Here is a 22127-nt window from a genome sequence, read left to right as displayed (position 1 = left end):
TTTTTTTTTAATTTTGAGTCACCCGGATTTTAATTCACGTATATTGCACAAGAGTCAACTTGTTTTGGTCATATCTAGAGTTCTAGAAAGAGTTACGTGTCTTACAACCTATGGATGTGTAGCCCCGAGTTTTAATTTCATTTGGAGTTGGTTTCGTCCCAATCAGAGTCACAGATCAAAAGTTATAATCGATATACTACACCCTGTCCAGTTTAGGTGTCTTTTTAGGGTCAATCTTTTTTTTATAAAAAATTTTCGTGTCAAGTAAGTCTTACCCAAGTCCTTTAATCCATGTCAACTCGTATACCATAGGATTATAGATTTTTATTTTTATTTTATTTTATACCCATGAGTCATAACTCTTCTAGAATTCTAGTCATCTTCCTAGTTTCTTGTGATTTTTTGTGCTAACCTTAACATGTGTTCTTTGTCTTTGATTGTGGTTGATCTTATTTATGACTAATGATTGCCAATGGACCGTTTTCACCTAGTAAATAGCATCAACATAAAAATTGGACAAAATTAATCAAGTTAGTTTGTCTTTTAGTCTTCCGTGCTATTTGGTCATTGGGTCCTTTGTTTTTCACAACGTCCTCATGTCTAGTCATGCGATCATACCACGAGTCTTAATAAACTCACTTAATCACACATGTTGAGTGATTGCATACAATTTGTCTCCGAGTCATGCACTATATTGTTTATGATCTTATACTAGGACCATGCATGCATCGTTTTCTGTCGTAGTAAAAATGAGTGGAGATTTTTCTTACTTGTTTTCAAATGTCTAATTTTTCCCTTCCTTTCCTATCTTGAGCAATGAGTCGAACAATTAAGTGAATTATTTTATTTCACAGTACTTGGTCAAGGAGCAAGGATAGATTAATACGGTTCGAGTCATTACCGCAACAATCTCTCAGATCTAATTGGCGTTCAAAGAGAACTTTTCCATCTCCACATTACTTATCAACTTTCAATGGCCACTAAAGAAGATATTGAGAACATCAACAAATCCATCGAGGCATTGTCTGCCATGATGCAAACCCTTACCACTAGGGTCACTACCATGGAACAAAACAAGGTCACTGTTTCCACCCTTGACAAATTGAAGGAACAAATGAGTAAGATTTATGAGGATTTCACTTAAGTGGGACATCCTCCTACTCCTTTGGATGTGAAAGACAAGCTCCCTGAAAAGTTCTCCACTGTCGATATTCCAAAGTTCAAGCCTACTAACAATCCAATATTCCATTTGAAGGCGTTCTCTGCAACCATGGCTCTTAAGGGATTAGACGTAACACTCTTCCCTACGGTGTTACCTCTCTCCTTATAGCATGCTTGCCAACAAGGGTTTTATTCCCTAGATTCCAAGCGTATTGCGACTTTGCAAGATGTCACCGACAGTTTCATGAATCGTTACAAGTGTAACATTCAAACGAAAACTTCTGAACGTGAACTCTCTATTCTCTAACAGAAAGAGAATGAAGGGTTCACCGCTTATCTGAACAAGTGGAGGGAAACAGCTTCACTCTTGGTATATCCTCCCAAAGAAAGAAAGATGGTTCACCTCTTTATTCAAAATATGACTCACAAGTATAGGGAACATCTCAAATTTCTTCCACTGAACACTTTCGAAGCTGTATACGACATCGGCATCAATATCGAGGATGAGCTTATAAAGACTGCTGATAGTAACACTTGGAAAAACAAGAAGAACGACCATCCTTCTTCTTCGTCTTCTAAGCACGAAAATACTACCAACAATATAAGCCAAGTTGATCTCAATGAAGTGTTAGCTCTTGATGCTCCATTGCCTAAGAAGAAAAGAAATTACACTCCTTTAGGAATGAATTATGATGCGGCCTTTGATCGCCTCTACGGTCAAGGCTTGATCACACCTATCGGGCCATTTTCAGAGCAAAAACCTGAAGAAAGGTGCGCCAAATGGAATCCCAATGCCCATTACAAGTACCATTAAGGAAGGGGCCAAACTACTGAGCAATGTTGGAATTTGAAGGACGTCATTCAAGACTTGGTGGATGCAAACAAACTTCCTGCCCCTCTAGGCGGCAAGAAGTAATTAACACAAGGCGTACATCAGATCCTTTGTGCAAGATTTCATGAATTCTTTTTTGTCATTCATCTCCATTCCCCCATTCATGTCTAGCATAGGTTTTCCATTTCAAATTTTATATGTCTCATGTATTTCGTTTACCTTTTCCATTAATAAAATGAGCAAATTTCCTTTACATCTCGATCATAGCATTTTTCATTCACTCATTCTAAAAAAAAATCAATTACCGAACTAAACGCAAGGTACATCGATGACTTGAGGCACCTTTGCAACGCTGTCATTCCCCTTAAACCATTTTCAATCAAATATCTATTTCTTCATCAACCACTTTGAGCCTCGTCTAACGGTTGGCCTCATTTATTCAACCCAAATTCACTTAACCCTGGGATTGGAAGATGTGTAATTGTATAACATTAAAAAAGCAAGTAAAAACAAAAAAAACCAGAAAAGCAACAATAAAACAATGTCTAAGGGCAAGTGTTCCATTGTCTTTGATATGAACATGTCTCAAATTGCGTCTCTCATCGAGTGCTTGGTACCGTGCCAGGGAAACATGAATGCTAAGTGAGTGATGGACCGCATGATCTACGATTTCCCACATTGATTCAAAAGAATGAAAAAAGCAAAAAAAAAAAAGAAGAAAAAATGAAAATAAACTTGCAAAATTCTAAACAATTATATGAAAAATAAAACTTGCAAAGTGTAATACACAATTGCATATCTTGGGGGCTTCTCTCGGGTCTTGAGCCTTTTACCCCTTTCTTCCTTAAACCTTCAGCTTAACCACCTTACAACCCTTGAAATACCTCTTTGAGGTGTACACAAACTTGTGCAAAGTTCGGTTAGAGCTACGTTCGGCCTGATTCCTGACAGATACGTAGGCAACCTCACATTGAGGTGCGGCCACATTCATATGCATGATCGAGTCAAAGAATATCCAATGCTTATCCCTATGACCTTATTCATCTAGAGCTAGACTTGGGGGGCTTGAACCCACATCATTTAGCCTACCTAGCCTAAAGAGTCATCATCTTTGACTCTTCTCACATCTCTTTCCACCGCCATAACCCTTGCAGCCAGCCTCAGTATCACATTCACACACTTCACTCACACATCCATATCCATATCAATCATCCTTCCCTTTAAGAGCCCTTTATCATGAAATCTTGTTTCAATACCGTGCATGTTTCATCATATTTAAAGACAACATTCATTAGAAGAAACATTGTATACTTGCTCAGCTTCCTGACCTGAGCAATATTCATTGTTTCATGCATCGCATAATGTGCTGAGAAACATTTATATATCAATGATGTTTAATCATACAAAGCATATCGTGCTTAGCTCCTTGACCTAAGCAACGTTCATTATGCAATAATCACTTCATCTGTATACGTGCTTAGCTTCCAGATCTAAGTGACGTTCAAGATCGTTTCTTTACACCATATATAATGCTTAGCTCCATGACCTAAGTTCATTCATCGTGTCACATGATGTAATTGTCCTTAGCCTCCTGTTCTAAGGACATGCATCATGCATACATTACTTTCAAGAAAAGCAATTAAATCCATGCGATTCATTTTGTCTTTCTCAACGAGGAAGTTCAAAACTTCTTTCCTTTTTTCGCGTCTTTTGTTTTGGGGAAGTTTAAAAAAACTTTTTCAAAATTTTCTCATCGAGGGAAGTTCGAAAATAAAAGTTCGGTTTTCACATCTTTCTTTTTCGGGAGAAAGTCGGTACCCTCCACTCATGACAAAAATTGACGGAAAATTTTTGCTTTTGCATCGTCATTTGCTTGTGTCTGCACACACACATACTCACAAGTCATACACAAGTCATGTCATATCAAGTCAAACTTGGTCAAGTCAGTGGTCAAGTCAATCACAATATATACGAGTCCATTGGCAAATTTATTTTTGCAGGTCTCATCTACAACCCACGTTCGGGGACAAGCGAACCAACTACAACCCACGTCTGGGGACAAGCGGGCCATCTACAGCGCACGTCCGGGGACAAGCACACCATTTACAGCCCACGTCCGGGGACAAGCGGACCATCTACAGCCCACATTCGGGGACAAGCGAACCATTTACAGCCCACGTTCGGGGACAAGCGAACCAAATACAGACCACGTTCGGGGACAAGCGGACCATTTACAGCCCACGTTCGGGGATAATCGAATCACCATCATTTCACGGTGCAAGGTTCTCGATACATAGAGACTTGCAATCTAATAATCTGTCAACTTTCCTTAAGCATGGAAAGTATTATTCGGTGGGTTTCTTGAAGCATAGAAAACGCCAAATTCATATGTCGGCTTTCCTAAAGCATGGAAAGTATCACCCGGTAGATTTCTTCAAGCATAGAAAGCTGCCAAACTCGTTAGTCGGCTATCCTTAAGCATGGTAAGCATTTCAACAAACGTCATCCGGTGGATTCCTTCAAGCATAGGAAGCTACCAAACTCATTTGTCACCGATAAACTGGTGTTAGATAAGCATTCTATCCCTTTACTCTTTTATCTGTAGAGCTAACATTTTTCTGCAGGTATCGGCGTATACAGAGTGATTTAGGATCACATAACGTCTTAAATCATTCTTCGTCCCTATCGACTACTTTGACTATTATTTTTGAAACTGACGTTTCTACAAACTCAGACAAAGTGGGGGCTTCTGTAGAAATCTAAAAATGTCTCCCCAAAACCAAATTCGATGATGAACAACCTTTCGCCGCCATTATTGGTCGGGTTTTGTATAATCTTTAAAGTGCTTAAATCCATATTCAAATCCATATTTTCATTTCATAAACCAACCCAATTCCTAGATCATTTCCCCAAACCTTCACTTATTTTGCTCTTTTCGTGCCTTTAAACCCAAAATAATTCATTTCATATCCTTTAAAATCATTCATTTTGTGTCCTTTTTATAAAACGTTTAATCCAGTTTATTTTGGTCCATAATTTGGGTCTTATGATTTAATAGTTGGATGGGGCTTTAAAATAGATTTCCAACGATATATTATAAGCCCAAATCCGAGTTATAAAGAATAAGTTATGGCAAAAATATTAAACTGAGCCCAAACCGAACCTAAGCCCACCTTACCTACGACCCAATGATCATGTGGAGGGTCCAAATTATTTAATCCCATTCCTTAACCAATTAGGATTAATTAGAAGCTTATATAAGTTTCTAAAAGATCTTAATTATCCGTTTTGAAAAGATAAGATTAAAGAGTTTGAAATTGAAAAAAACGTTTCTTTTTTAAAATCCTATTTCTATCCGAATTGAAAGACGTTCAATAGTTTTCATCCAAATTTTATATGTTTGTATATCCTTTGAAATTATCTTTTCAATGATACATTATAATATCAATTCCGAGCTATAACGGAAAAAGATATGAATAAAATGTCAAACTCTATCCAAAACGGACACCGTCTCACTATTTCGGCCATATCTTTAATTCTATAAAATATTTTAATCTGATTTTAATTGTGTTAGAAATTAGACTTCAAGATCTTTCCAAAGATATCTTATTAAACTTGTTTCGATTTCTGGATCAAAATATATGATAAAAACAAAAACCGCAAAAACTTTAGTCTATCGAGTTTTATTCCGATTTAATTTGGATCTTATCTTGTTTTTTCAACCCTTCTTTTTTCTCTATAAATAGAGGTCATATCACCCCTTTTCCAATCATCAACAAGCTTTATCATAAAATAATTCTCTTCTCCCTCTTTAGCCTAAACACTAGCCATCCTATTCTCTCATAATACTTCCCCTAAGCGCTGCAAGGAGTCCATACAATACCCAAAGTCCTATACTTAAACAAAGGCATGAAAGTTACAATTTACTGAGGGTTTGGACCAAATCAAATCTACATTTATTTAATTTAATTATTTCAATTTGATTTATATTTTTATTGAAGTTACTAACAGTTTATTTATGATGTAGCAATTTAAAGGAACACGCAGAATGTGAGTAATTAATTAATTTAATTACTCGTATTTTATTTTAATATTTCTAGTACCATGATTAGGTAATTTTATATTTGATTTAATTAACGCTATTATTGTTAAATTGCTTCCAATATTAATGTTTGTTCTATTATTATTATTATTATTGTTGTTATTATTATTATTATTATTATTATTATTATTATTATTATTATTATTATTATTATTATTATTATTATTATTATTATTATTATTATTATTATTATTATTATTATTATTATTTTTATTATTATTTATGATGATCATATTTCATGTTTAAAGGGAATATGTAATTTAAAATCACGCCTAATAAGATAATTTGGACAATCGGTTTAGGTTCCTTTTTAATCTCGTTATTAATTCAAGTGATCACTAATTTTTTAGAATTATGTGTTGCATTAATATTCAACCAATTTAGCCTAATAATAGTTTGGAGCAAATTGAATATTTTGTTTTTATGCCTTTGAGATCGCATGAATCACTTTTCACTATAAGAATCGAGTAGAGGCCAATACGGGCGAATGTGACTCCATGACTCATTTCGTACCATCATCCCTGATCCTCCTTTCGTGGTTCCAAACCATATGGAGTTAGTATTCTCATGGATTATTAATGGGGTGTAACCTTCACAGGTCAATCGTTGTTGCCTATTTTTGTCCCTTTATCGTGGTTGCCTTAAATGATCCGTGAACGATTTACAAGTTCCTTAAAAACTTGTTGGCAGCTCCCTACTTTCCTTGTCCCTAATCGTATACGTCAATTCCCACTTCCTAAGAGTAACAAGCATATTCACACATGCTTTAACGTAGGCGCACTTCGATTGACGCCTACAACGAGGCATCCAAGTTCTTTAATTCTTTAATTGATAATTTGATATAGAAATCATGTTTAGGTTATTATTTCGATTCCTAGTATCATGTCTAGGGTAAAGCATAAGTTTCTTAAATCAACTATGATTCTTGTGATGCTTCCTACTTCTTTCCTAATATCATCTTAGTATCATATTAAGACTAAAGCTTTGATCTTTATATGTTTAGTGACATGCTAGGGTTTGTTATAAATCTTGTTAGTATCATGCCTAGGGTCTTGCTATTATTTTCTTTAACATTAATATTATGATTATAGTTATTATTATGATTATTATGATGATGATTATTATTATGTTGCTTGATTTATAGTTATTGTTATTGCTTGATCACACCTTTTATGCATGTTTAAAGGGAATGGGTACTATAATCACGCTTAATAAGATAATTAATAATCTTGTTTAGGTTAATATGATTATAATTCAAGTGATCGCCAATAATAGTTTTGTTTGTGCATTAATATTCAACCAACATAGATTAAACATGTTTAGGGTTAATCCTAATGATTGCATGTTAGTCAGAAAGCACACATGAATACGATCTGAATAAAGTAGAGGCCTATTATTAAGGCAGGTTCAATCTCTTTTAGGTTGGATTTGTACCTTCATCCCCAAACTTCCAGTCATGGTTCCAGACCTATTGGAGTTGACGATCTCCTAGATCGTTAAGGGGTGTACCCTTTACCTCATGAACGGTTTAAAAGTTCCTAAAACTTGTTGGCGACTCTTTTACTCTAGCTTCCTTCCCTTTGGACGCCACCGTACTTTATTGTATGATCACAGTAGGGTTCAAGTTTGGGGTAATGCATGAAATATTGCCTACAGTTTTTGGCGATTCCACTGGGAAGGAAATCTATTTTAATTCCTGAAATTTATTCCGGCAATGATTTAGAATGAGTGGACGAGACTCGAAAAGTTCTAAGTATTTCATGTGCGTAATTTTGATTAACATTATTTTCATATGCGTAAAAAAGATCTCATTGGAAAGACCATCTGTAATGAGTTAAAAACATAGGATTTTTACATGTAGGAAATTTGATCAATATCTTTCACAACTAGGATCGAAATAATGCACCGCAACATTGGAAAATTTTATCGAGCACAAAAGCTCCTGAGGGGTGTAGGAACTAGCGTCAGAAAACAGAGTCTAGCGCCAAGGATTTGACTCTGGGGCCAGGCTCAAGAGCCAAATCGCGGCGCCGGCCTCTGTTCGCTGGCACCAACTTCTTCCAATAACGAACCAGAAATATGCGTTCTAATTTTGACTAGTTTTTAGCACTGTTTGCTTTATTCTACTTCCTGATTGAGTTTTTTTTTCACTTTTCTAAAACCCATATGTGTTCTACATATGGACATAACCCTCTAGGAATTCATGCTCCACCTACCTGATTGAACACTCTGTGCAACAAAGGGTACATCCGAAAATGTTGAATTCTCCAAACCATGGAAGCGAGTTTTTAACTCGCGGTGTCCCATTCACTCGCGCCAACCCTTAAAAAGGTAAGGCTTTTGAGCGGTGCATCCGGATAATTAACCATGGACCCTCTTTGACTAACCCGTATCCTGAACTTTAGAGAACTAGAGCCATGGTTAGGTTGCAAACTCATTGCATCATGTTGTGACAACTTGACTACTTGTGCATCTCTTACATGTGCATACTTATTATGTGACTAAACTAACCGTTTGGTTAGACTTGTGTTTGTAAATAAGTATTAATAAACTAATTAATGACTAAAGAACTTTGCTTAATTAATTAATTAATTAATTTGATCTTATAAATATGTCTATGATCGAGTCATAGTCCCTTTAAGTCAACCAGGATTTTTATTCCCGTATATTTCACAAGCATCAACTTGTTTTTGTCATAGCCGGAGTTCTAGGAAGAACTACGAGTCGTGAAACCTATGGATCTGTAGCCCCAAGTTTTATCTTTAATTTGGAGTTGATTTCATCCCAATCAAAGTCACAGATCAAAATTTATGACTAAAATACCACAGCTTGTCTAGTTTAATGCATATACCTGAGGTCTTAACTTAGTATTTGTTCGAGTCTAGTCATATAGTCTAGCCACATGGTCATGACACGAGTATTAACATGTCACTTGCACTCACAATAAAGAATCCACTAATATGTATATACACCATGACCATGTCTTAGGTTCATCCATGAGTCAGTTTTTTTTTTTGTCATTTGAGTTGGGGGTACATTCTATTCCTAATTTTTTTCATATCTCTCCATCTACATTATCTTTCCATTATCTACATGCTTTCCGCGTCTGCATGATTCCTTCATATCACAATATTCATTCTTCCAACCTCCTTCAATCTATTGCCTGTTGAATAGAGTTCGATTCAAATAATTAACTTAATTTCCCTTTCCACGGTACTTGGTCAAGGAGATCAGAGAAGGGTGATTAACCAAGACAAAACTTTCGATAAAGCATCACTTTTTCACAAAAAGGGTTGTAATAACGGCCGGCCAAAAATAATTTTCTTAAGTAATACTAGTGAAAGCTCATCAAGTCTAGAAGAGGATGTTTATGAATTACGAAATACCGTTGTCACGCTTATGGGTGCAATAGAAGGATTAAGACATTGAATAATGGTTATCGAACAGCGTTCTCATCATCAACACCATAGAGGCCATGATCACACTATCAAAGGACGCTTCATCCTCAATGATCGTATTCAAGACCTCATTAATTCAAGTCTCCTCCATGTTCCTCCAGGCAAAAAAAAAAGGCCAAGATTGTATGCATGATGCATGTTCTTAGGCCAGGAGGCAAAGGATAATTACATCATATGACACGATAGATGAATGAACTTAGGTTATGGAGCTAAGCATCATATATGGTGTAAAGAAACGATCTTGAACGTCACTTAGGTCTGGAAGCTAAGCACGTATATAGATGAAGTGATTATTGCATAATGAACGTTGCTTAGGTCAAGGAGCTACGAACGATACGCTTTGTATGATTAAAAATTATTGATATATAAATGTTGCTCAGCATATTATGCGACGCATGAAACAATGAACATTGCTCAGGTCAGGAAGCTAAGCAAGTATACAATGTTTTTTTTAATGAATGTTGTCCTGAAAGACGATGAAACATGCACAGTGTTTAAACAAGATTTCATGATAAAGGGCTCTTAAAGGGAAAGATCATATGGATATGGATATGGATATGGATATGGATATGGATGTGTGAGTGAAGTGTGTGAATGTGATACTAAGGCTGGCTGCATGGGTTATGGTGATGGAAAGAGATGTGAGAAGAGTCAAAGATGATGACTCTTTAGGCTGGCTAGGCTAAATGATATGGGTTCAAGCCCCTTAGTCTAGCTCTATATGGATAGGGGTAAGCATTGGATATTCTTTGACTCGATCAAGCATGGATATAAATATAAATGTGGTCGTACCTCGATATGAGGTTGCATACGTATCCGTTAGGAATCAGACCGAACTTAGCTCTAGCCGAACTTTGCACAAGTGTGTGTACACCTCAAAGAGGTCTTTCAAGGGTTGTAAAGGTTAATTTGATTTTTTAAAGATGAAAAGGGTACAAGGCTCAAGACCCGAGAGAATCCCCAAGATGTGTAATTGTGAATTTGAAAATATTGAATTTTGCAAGTTTTTTTTTTTTTTTTTTATTTTCCATTCTTTTGAATCAATGTGGGCAATCTCAGATCATGCGGTCCATCACTCACTTAGCATTCATGTTTCTCAGGCACGGTACCAAGCACTCGATGAGAGACGCAATTTAAAACGTGCTCATATCAAAGACATTGGAACACTTGCCCTTAGACATTGTTTTATTGTTGCTTTGATACATTTTTTTTACTTGCTTTTTGAATGTTATACAAGTACACACCTCCCCATACTAGGGTTAAGTGAATGTTGGTTGAAGAAATGAAGGAAAAACGTTAGACGAGGCTCAAAGTGGTTGGTGAAGAAATGGATATGTGATTGAATGGTTAATAGGGAATGACAGGGTTGCAAAGGTGCCTCAAGTCATTGGTGTACCTTGTGTTTAGTTCGACATTTTTTTTTTTTTTTTTTTTTTTGCGAATGAAATGATCGAATGCAAAGGAAATAAAGGCTCATTGATGGAACATGACATATAGACATAAGGATAAGGAGAAACTATGCCAGACTTATGAGGGGAAAAGGGTTGAAACAAAAGAAAAAAAAGCATGAAATCTTGTATGGAAACTTGTCTTGTGCTTCGTCTTCATGGTTGTTTATGAGTTACTTCTTTCTGCCTATTGAGGAAAAAAGTTTGTTGTTGTTGATGCTTTGATTGGAAGGAAAGAAGGAAGGAGTGACGTTCTCCTTATTCTTCCAACTATTGCCAAGTGATTTTTGATGAGTGTCATTTATGGCACTCATAGGGTAGTCTTTTAGGGTTATTTCTTTCCCTTTTTCATGCTTTCTTCTCTTTTTTTGTTTTTTTTCCCTTTAGTTTCTCTTTCTCCTCTTTTCTTTATGGTTCTCGTGTGTTCCTTTTATTTGGCTCTTTTTCCCTTTTATTTCCTTTCTTTGTTTGCTTGTGTAGGTACTTGGAGAATCACCTTTGCAAAGGAATCAAGTTAGGACCTTAATGACCAAGTAAGGAAGAAGCATTTGGCTAGAGAGGGCTTAGAGAGGCCTTAGAGAGGCCTCGGAGAGGTCTCCAAGGTATTTCCAGCAGGCCGCGGGCGCGGGTCAATGAAGCCACGAGTGCGGGCTCAAGAAGCACAAATTGCCAGATTTTGGCAGGAGCTTCCCGCGGTTGCCTTGCTGGCTCTCCGCGGGCGCGGGAAATCTGGAGAGGGCGCTCCGTCTCAGAGAGACCGCGACCCCCTGATTGAGTTTTGGGAGCAGGGGATTAGTCGCGGGCGCGGCATCTTTGGCCGCGGGCGCGGGATTATCCTGCCGCGGGCGCGGGTGTTGCCCAAAAAGCCCGCGGAGGGTTCCGTACCCATTTCTCTGCGGCCACGGATTCATCAGGAGAGGCCGCGGGATTTGCCGGTTTCTTCTTTACTTATAAATAGAATTGTAATTCCTTTTTAAAAAGGAACTTTTTGATAATATTTCATTAGCTTAGTTTTATAGAGAGAATTTAGAGAGAAGTTAGAGAGAAGTTCTTGGTTTTGGATTTGTAACTCAACATTTGATTAATCAAGTTTGGATTTCTTCATTTTCAATCATCAATATTAGTGAGAATCTCTTCCTGCTTTCATCTCTTACTTACTTGCTATTTGATTTATGCTTGTTGCTTGTTTTTCTTTGGATTTGAGTTTGATATTGTTGAATATTTTGATTTCTCTTAGATTTTTATATAGAATGATAATTTCTAGTTATTTGTTTTTGAATTTAACCATGATTAGTGAGTAGATTAGTTGCTAGGGAAAGGGGGAAGCATGTTTGATTAATGAAATTGCTAGTTGATGCTCTTTGATTGATTGATTTGTTGCAATTAAATTGCTTTACATAGTTTTGCATGTGATTGATTAGACTAGGAGTGATCAACCTATAAGATTAATCTAGATTGCATTGCAACTCTTAATGACATGAACAATTGATTTGAAAGTTGCTCTAATTGATTGGGTTTGCTTGTGATTCTTCTTGATTTGCCTTTCATAGTGACACCTAGATTGGCCTATAGGAGATAGCATTTGAACTCTCTTGATTGCTACTATTGTTTGTCCATTGCAATACTTGAATTAATTGATTGAGCTCTAAACTAGCTTTATCATTGAACTTGCATGTGGAACCCATATCCCTAGTGTTTAGACCTTTGATTTACTTGATTAGACTTGTTTTAGTTTACCATAGTGCCAACCATAATCTCAACTCCATCTTCGAGGTAGCTTGACTTAGACTCTAGTTTTCATCATTGCATTCCCTAGGGATCGACCCTTAACTTCCCCTATATTCATATGAGGTTGGTTAGGTGTTTACAAATTTAGTTTGACTTGGGGGAAGGGTAGATAACGACATACATTTTCCTCTTGTCAATTTTAGACTCAAGTATTATGTAAGGATGAACTCACTTAATGCATTTACTCGATACTCGGATTAGAAAGGAAGATTGTATGAAACAATTTTGAAATCTGATAGGAAATACTCCACTCATTCCTATTACGACGGAAAATGATGCATGCATGGTCCTAGTATACGATCATAAACAATATAGTGCATTACTCGAAGACAAAGTGTGTGCAACGACGCAACATGTGTGATTAGTTGAGTTTATTAAGACTCGTGGTATGATCGAATGGCTAGACATGTGGACATTGTGAAAAGCAAAAGACTCAATGACCAAATAGCACGGAAGACTAAAAGAGAACCTAACTTGATTAATTTTGTCCAATTTTAATGTTTATGTTATTTACTAGGTGAAAACAGTCCATTGGAAATCGTTTGTCATAAATAAGATCAACCACAATCAAAGACAAAGAACACATGTTAAGGTTAGCACAAAAAAATCAATCACAAGAAACTAAGAAGAGGACTAGAATTCTAGAATAGTTATGACTCATGGGTATATAAAAAATATAAAAATAATAAAAATCTATAATACTATGTTATACGAGTTGACATGGATTAAAGGACTTGGCTAAGACTAGCTTGATACGAAAAGATATTAAAAAAAACAGAAAAAAAGAAAAAAACAAAGAAAGTTGACGCTAAAATGACACCTAAACTAGACAGGCTGTAGTATATCGGTTATAACTTTTGATCTGTGACTCTGATTGGGACAAAACCAATTCCAAGTGAAAGATAAAACTCGGGGCTACAGATCCATAGGTTGAACGACACATAACTTATTCTAGAACTCCGGATATGACCAAAACAAGTTGACTCTTGTGCAGTATACGGGAATAAAAATCCGGGTGACTCAAAAATTAAAAAAAAAAAAAAAAAAATCTATGGCTCGACTCTAATAATAATAAAAAAAAAAGGTTTGATAAGAGAAAAAATAAAAGTAAAAAAATTCACATATAAGCACATTATCACGAATGATGCAATGAAGTTCGCAACCTAAAGTTAAGTTCTATGTTCGACTATGGTCAAGCTTAAAAGGGTGTCAAACAGTACCATGGTTAAGAGTTTGGATGCGTTAGCAAGGCAGCCTCTCTTGAAGGTGTATGCCAACGGACGGCTCCGCGAGTTCGTGATGAAATCGAACTCGACTCCATGGTTTGGGTGGATTTAAAAACTCGGATGAACCCTTATTGCCATGAGAGTTTTTGGGTTGATAGAGCTTAAATCCCCCGGGCTAGCCACATACGTAGAACACGTACTATTGTAGAAAAAAAAAAGGTAACCTAAAATGCATATGCATATGTGACAATGCCAATTAAATCGCAGGAATACAATTCAAGAATCTTGCAAGTCTCATCCACTCATCTTAATTAAATGCCAATCACTCAAATCGATTAGTAACCAAGAATCCTACCCAGTGGAGTCGCCAAAATTAGGCGTCGTTTGAAGTGAGCCTACGTTAAAGCATGTGATGAATATTCTTGGCACTCATAGGAAGTAGGAATTGACATAATATGATTAGGGACAAAGCAAAGTAGGGAGCCGCCAACAAGTTTTTAAAGAACTTATAAACCATTCACGGATCATAAAAGGCAACCACTAATAAGGGACAACGATAGGCAACAACGATTGACCCGTGAAAGTTACACCCCATTCATAATCCATGAGATTACTAACTCCAGATGGTTTGGAACCACGAAAGGAGGATCGGGGATGATGGTACGAAGTGAGTCATGGAGTCACATTCGCCCGTATTGGCCTCTACTCGATTCTTATAGTGAAAAGTGATTCCTGTGATCTCAAAGTCATGCAAACAAAGATTCAATTTGCTCCAAATTATAATTATGCTAAATTAGTTGAATATAAATGCAACACATAATTCTAAAATATTGTGATCACTTGAATTAATTACAAGATTAAAAAGGAACCTAAACCGGTTGTCAAAGTTATCTTATTAGGCGTGATTTTCAATTACATATTCCCTTTAAGCATGCAAAATGGTGATAAATAAAATATAATAGAATAAACATTAATATTGGAATAAATTTAACAATAAATTGTTAGTCTAATAAAATATAAAATAACCTAATCATGATACTAGCAATAAGAAAATAAAATAAGAGTAATATTATTAATTAATTACTCACATTCTGCGCGTTCCTTTAAATTGCTACATCATGAATAAACTGTAAGTAACTTCATTTAAAATATAAATCAAATTGCAAATTAAATAAAAAGTAGAGTTGATTTAGTCCAAACCCTTAGTCACTTATACCTTTCACGCCTTGGTTTAAGTATAGAACTTTGGGTATTATTTGGACTCCTTGGAGTGCTTAAAGGAAGGAATAGTGAAAGAATGGGGAGGCTAGTGTTTAGGCTAAAGAGGGAGAAGAGAATTATATGATGATCAAGCTTGTTTATCCTTGAAAAAGGGGAGATATTACCTCTATTTATAGAGGAAAAAAAAAAGGGTGAAAAAACAAGATAAGATCCGAATTAAATCGGAATAAAACTCGATAGACTGCAGTTTTTGCGGTTTTTGTTTTTATCATATCTTTTGATCCAAAAATCAAAATAAGATAAAAAAAGATATTGTTGGAAAGCACTTGAAGTCTAATTTCTAAAAAAATTAGAATCAGATTAAAATAATTTGTATAATAAAAGATATGGCCGAAGTAGTGAGACGGTGTCAGTTTTGGATAGAGTTTGACATTTTATTCATATCTTTTCCGTTATAGCTCGAAATTGATATTATAATATATCATTGGAAAGATAATTTCAAGGGATATCCAACCTATAAAATTTGGATAAAAAATATGAGGCACGAAAATCATATCTGACTATCTTTGAACATCTTTCAATTCGGATAGAAATAGGATTTTCAAAAAGAAAAGTTTTATTCAATTTCAAACTCTTTAATCTTATCTTTTCAAAAAGGATAATTAAGATCTTTTAGAAACTTATATAAGCTTCCAATTAATCCTAATTGTTTTAGGATTGGGATTAAATATTTTGGAGCCTCCACATGATCATTGGGTTGTAGGTAAGGTGGGCTTAGGTTCGGTTTTGGCTCAGTTTAATATTTTGGTCATAACTTATTCTTTATAACTAGGATTTGGGATTATAATATATTTTTGGATAGCTCTTTTCAAACACCATCCAATTATTAAATCATTGGACCTTGATTATGGACTAAAATAAACTGGATTAAACGGTTTTATAAAAAGGACATGAAATGAATTATTTTGGGTTTAAAGGCACAAAAGGAGGAAAATATGTTATGGTTTTGGGAAATGGGCCCAGAATTGGGTTGGTTTATGAAATGTATTGGGATTGAATATGGGTTTAAGCACTCCAAGATTAAATACTCAACCCAACCAATAATGGCGGTGAAAGGTTGTTCATCATCGGGTTTGGTTTTGGGGAGACATTTTTAGGTGTCTAAAGAAGCCCCCACTTTGAATGAGTTTGTAGAAACGTCAGCTTCGAAAACGATAGTCAAAGTAATCAATATGGACAGAGAATGATTTAAGACATTATGCGATCCTAAATCACTCTATATACACCGATACCTGCAGAAAAATGTTAGTTCCACAGATAAAAGAGTAAAGAAATAGAATGCTTATCTGACACCAGTGTATCAGTGACAAATGAGCTTGGTAGCTTCCTATGCTTGAAGGAATCCACCAAATGACATTTTGCTGAAACACTTTCCATGCCTGAGGAAAGTCAATTGATGAGTTGGTAGCTTTCTAAGCCTGAAGAAACCTACTGGATGAGACTTTCCATGCATGAGGAAAGTCGACATATGAATTTAGCGCTTTTCTACGCTTGAAAAAATTCACCGAATAACACTTTCCAAGCTTGAGGAAAGCCGACAGAATAATTTGGCGGTTTTTCTATGCTTGAAGAAATCCACGGATAATACTTTCTATGCTTGAGGAAAGCCAACTTGGCGGTTTTTTATACTTGAAGAAAAAATCCACCGATAATGCTTTCCATGCTTGAGGAAAGACTTGTCTGATGATTAGATTGCAAGTCTTTGTGTATTGAGAACCTTGCTCCATGAAACGATGGTGGTTATTAGATGCATGTTTAGGATTTAGAATGTTGTGATGATTAATTAAGTTCAATTAAATCAACCAACATAGAAACCCTAGGTCCCTAAAAATTGAGTAAAAACTTGTCATTCCAAAACAACATTTACCGGCCGAACGAGGGTAGTGGTGGGCTACGCCAAAGCGAGGCATCACTACCTCTCCTAGGAAGTAAGGCATACCGGGTATGCAAGTTGGTTTTGGTTGTACTCAACGATAAGAGTGATGGAGTCCTAACATGTCGTTGCAAAGTGAATAAACTGTTGAGAGAGCATTATATGCGACGATTTATTCAACCAAGAGTGGCTTGGATCCATTAGCAAAGGGTTGCTAACGTTATGAGATTAAGTGTTAAGACAAGCCAAAGCATGCTTAACCACTCTTTGTTTCTTCGGATCTTGGAATAGACTTATTCCCACCAAATTGGGGACAACTTTAATTGTGTGAATAAGATGTTTTAAATAAGTTTGATTAAAATTCATGAATTCAACCTTATTTAAATTTCATGAATCGTTTTTCACTACAAATTCTTTCAATTGTAGAATCATGTCTTCAAATAACTCAAACAACCAATTCTCATTACGCTCAATTGTCGACAAAGAGAAGTTGAGTGGGCCAAATTTTCTTAATTGGCAAAGGAAATTGAGAATTGTTCTCATGCAAGAGCAAAAGGAATATGTACTTGATGAGGAAATGCTCGAGGCTCCCAATGAGGAGGTGACTCAGGCTGCCCTAAATCGATGGCAAAGTGCCAATCGAGATGTCAAATGCATCATGTTGGCCACAATGTCTCCAGAGCTTAAAAGACTTTATTTGAGAAGGAGACAACTTTTGAGATCATTTCTGAATTGCAGAATATGTTTCAAGAGCAGGCCTAAACTGAAAGGTTTGAAACCCACAGGCAGATCCTTGAGAGCAAGCTCAAGAAATGAGAGCCAGTCAGCCCACATGTACTCAAAATGATAGGATTGTTTTAGAACATGGAAGGCTTGATGCAGGTTATTCAACCGAGATGGCAATTGACATCATTCTCCACTCGCTGCACAAAGGCTATGATCAGTTCAAGATGAACTATAACATGCACATCATGGAGAAAACCCTCACTGAGTTTCATGGTATGTTGAAGAAGGAAGAGCAAACACTCAAGGATGAGGGGAAGCATGATATGCTCATGATAAAAAAGGGCAAGCCGTTCAAATTCTCAGGCAAAAAGAAGAAAGGCTTTAAGGGAAAGGGCAAGAAGAAAATCTTTCCTCCTAAGCCTAAAGCTACAAAGGATAACAAAGAGAAGAAGGTAGAATCTTTTAAATATGATTCTGATTGCTTCTACTATAAGAAGGGACATTGGAAGAGAGATTGCCTCAAGTTCAAGGAAGATAAGAAGAACGGAACCGTTACTTCTGAATCAGGTGTATTCGTTATAGACTTTAACTTCACTAGCTTAGCATCATGGGTATTAGATACCGAATGTGGCTCACACCTTTGCTTCAATTCTCAGGGACTAAGGAATGCTAGAAGGCTAGAGAAGGGAGAGGTTGAACTCCAGGCCGGCAATGGAGCCAAAATTAGTGTCGTATCCGTAGGAACTCTTAGTTTGTCTTTGCCCACCGGGCTTGTTTTGGAACAAGATAATGTTTATTATGTTCCCAACATTACCAAAAACATCATTTCAATTTCGGCGTTGGTCGCCAAGGGTTTTGAATTTCGAGTAAAAGACAATGAATGTTCGTTTTATCTCGATAATGTTTTATATGGTATTGCACATTCTAAAAATGGTCTTTAAGTGCTTGATCTAGAAAAACAAGTTTATAACGTGAATAATACTACCAAAAGATCTAAGACCATGGAGTCAACCCAAACTTACTTATGGCATTGTCTTCTTGGCCACATTAACATCAAACGCATCAAGAGACTTCTACAAGAAGGTGTTCTTGACTCATTCGATTTAGAACCGTTTGAGAACTGCGAGGGATGTTTATTATGCAAGATGATTAAACAACCATTCTCCAAGCTAGGAGAAAGGGCAGGAGACTTATTAGGTCTAATTCACACTGATGTGTGTGGACCAATGAGCTCAACCACAGGAAATGGACACCGATATTTTATCACCTTCACATATGACTATAGTAGATATGGTTATGTCTACCTAATGTCACATAAATCTGAATCATTTGAAAAGTTCAAAGAATTTCAGAGTGAAGTTGAAAATCAGCTTGGCAAGAAAATCAAAGCCCTTCGATCGAATCGAGGTGGTGAATACTTGAGCCAAGAATTCGATGACCATCTAAAAGAAAAAGGTATACTTTCAGAATTGACACCTCCGGGAACTCCTCAATGGAAAGGAGTAACCGAAAGGAGAAATCGAACCTTATTGGACATGGTAAGATCAACAATGGGTCTTAGTGATCTTCCTATCTCTTTTTGGGGACACGCACTTCTAACTGCTGCACTAACACTGAACCGTGCACCATCAAAAGCTGCAGAAAAGACTCCATATGAATTATGGACAAAGAAACCTCCTAGGTTGTCTTTTCTAAAGATATGGGGATGCGAATCATATGTCAAGAAATTGATTTTTGACAAACTTCATCCCAAATCTGACAAGGTTTACTTTGTGGGCTACCCAAAAGAAACCAAAGGGTATTACTTCTACAACAAATCGAAGAACAAAGTTTTTGTTGCTCGCGATGGTGTCTTTTTGGAGAAGGAACAACTTTCCAAAATGACAAGTGGGAGGAAAATCAAACTCGACGAAGTTCGTGAGGATGAGCAGCAAAATCAGAATGACAGTCAAAGTGCTCAAACAACATCTTTTGACGCAGGTCAAAATGATCAAAGTCAAACCGACAATGCAAATGCTCAATCCATTACCCTACGTAGGTCTCAGAGGCCGAGATCTCAACCTGATAGATATCTAGGTTTAGTATTAACCGAGATATCAGAGGACATACTGATTATGGATGGAGATGAACCGACAACCTACAAGCAAGCGATGGCAAGCACCGACTCTGCTAAATGGCATGAGGCCATGAGATCTGAAATGGATTCCATGTTTGAAAATCAAGTATGGGACTTGGTTGAATTACCCGAAGGTTATAGACCTATCAGATGTAAGTGGATTTACAAGATGAATACCAACAAAGATGGAAATGTATTCATTTACAAAGCTTGATTTGTGGCAAAAGGTTATAGACAAGTTCATGGTATTGATTATGATGAAACCTTTTCACTAGTCGCAATGCTTAAATCCGTTCGGATCCTCCTAGCGATTGTTGTATATTACAACTATGAAATATGGCAGATGGACGTCAAAACTGCCTTCTTAAATGGTATTTTGGAAGAAACTGTGTACATGACACAACCAAAAGGTTTTGTCGACCAAAACAATGTTGGGAAGGTTTGTAAGCTTAAGAAGTCCATTTATGGACTAAAGCAAGCTAGCAGAAGTTGGAATCTGAGATTCGATAAAGCTATCGATAAGTTTGGTTTTATCAAGAATCTAGATGAATCTTGTGTTTACAAGAAGGTCAGTGGGAGTGACATCGTCTTCTTGGTGTTATATGTCGATGACATATTACTCATTGGAAACAACATTTCGTTTTTAGAGTCTGTAAAGGCCTGGCTTGGAAAATGTTTCTCAATGAAAGACTTAGGAGAGGCTTAGTACATACTAGGCATCAAGATCTATAGGGATAAATCAAAAAGGATGATTGGATTGAGGCAAAGTACTTATATTGATAAGGTACTTGGTCGATTTGGCATGAAAGGGGCCAAGAGAGGTCACTTTCTAATGTCACATGGCACAGCCCTTAGAAATAAGCAGTGTCCACAGCCACCTGATGAGCGGGAAAGAATGAATCTGATTCCATATTCTTCGCTTATTGGATCAATCATGTATGTCATGATATGTACTAGGCCAGATGTATCGTATGCCTTAAGTGCTACGAGCCATTACCAATCAGATCCAGGAGAGGCCTATTGGACTGCGGCCAAGAATATCCTAAAGTACCTGAAAAGGAACAAGGATAAATTCCTAGTATATGGTGGTTCAGAAGAATTAGTTGTTGAAGGTTATACCGACGCAAGCTTCTAGATAGACAGAGATGATTTCAAATCTCAATCTGGATATGTGTTTTGTCTAAATGGAGGAGCGTTCAGTTGGAAAAGTGTCAAGCAGAGTACAACTGCAGATTCTACGTCTAAAGCCGAGTAATTAGCAGCTGCTGAAGCGGCTAAGGAGGCTATTTGGATTCGTAAGTTCATTGGTGAACTTGATGTTGTACCCTCTATAAAGGGTCCAATAGCCCTCTATTGTGACAACAATGGAGCTATTGCTCAGGCCAGAGATCCAAGGGAACATCAGAAAGTTAAACATGTCAAACGGCGGTTTCTCATGAATCGAGAATGGAAATCAGAAGGTGAAATCAGAATTTGCAAAGTTGGAACAGATGACAACGTAGCCGATCCACTTACTAAACCTTTGCCTCAAGTGAAGCACAACAAGCACGTTAAGGCAATGGGAATCAGGCATGTAGGAGACTGGCTTTAATTTCCCTGTTTAGTATTGTTGTTAAAGTTTGAACACTTAATGTAAGACACTAAGAAAAATCATTCAAATTTTGGAGTAATTATAAATTTCATGAAATATTTTATTACTCCGTTTTCTATTTAATTGTGGTTTAGGATTAAATAATGAGTCCATTTGATGCTTGGAATATTCAAAATAGGGTATTAAGACCAGTCTTGATAAGGATACACCTGTTAAGTGAACATTGAATATTATAATCGAAAATTGTCCCTAATCGAGGTCATTTAAACGACAGACGATTAATGGCCAATTGAGATTAGTGTGTAGTTTGATTTATAGACCTGTTTCTTATGCTACGAGGACATGATTGTCATAAATCATTTGCACAGGTCTTGGTTTATAACCATACTAGATTGGCCTATGAGAATATTTAAGGGATTGAAAATCGTCATAAGTATATTTCTCATTATGGCTATCGAAAACTATTTCCTTGACCATGAGTATTGTGAGTTCTCTTGTTTGAGTACTAGTCTGTTTTGATGTTGT

The sequence above is a fragment of the Chenopodium quinoa genome, unplaced genomic scaffold, assembly GCF_001683475.1.
Source record: "Chenopodium quinoa cultivar QQ74 unplaced genomic scaffold, ASM168347v1, whole genome shotgun sequence".
NCBI classification, from domain to species: Eukaryota; Viridiplantae; Streptophyta; class Magnoliopsida; order Caryophyllales; family Amaranthaceae; genus Chenopodium; species Chenopodium quinoa.
The sequence above is the reverse complement of the archived record's forward strand: the minus strand, read 5'-3'. Positions refer to the sequence as shown.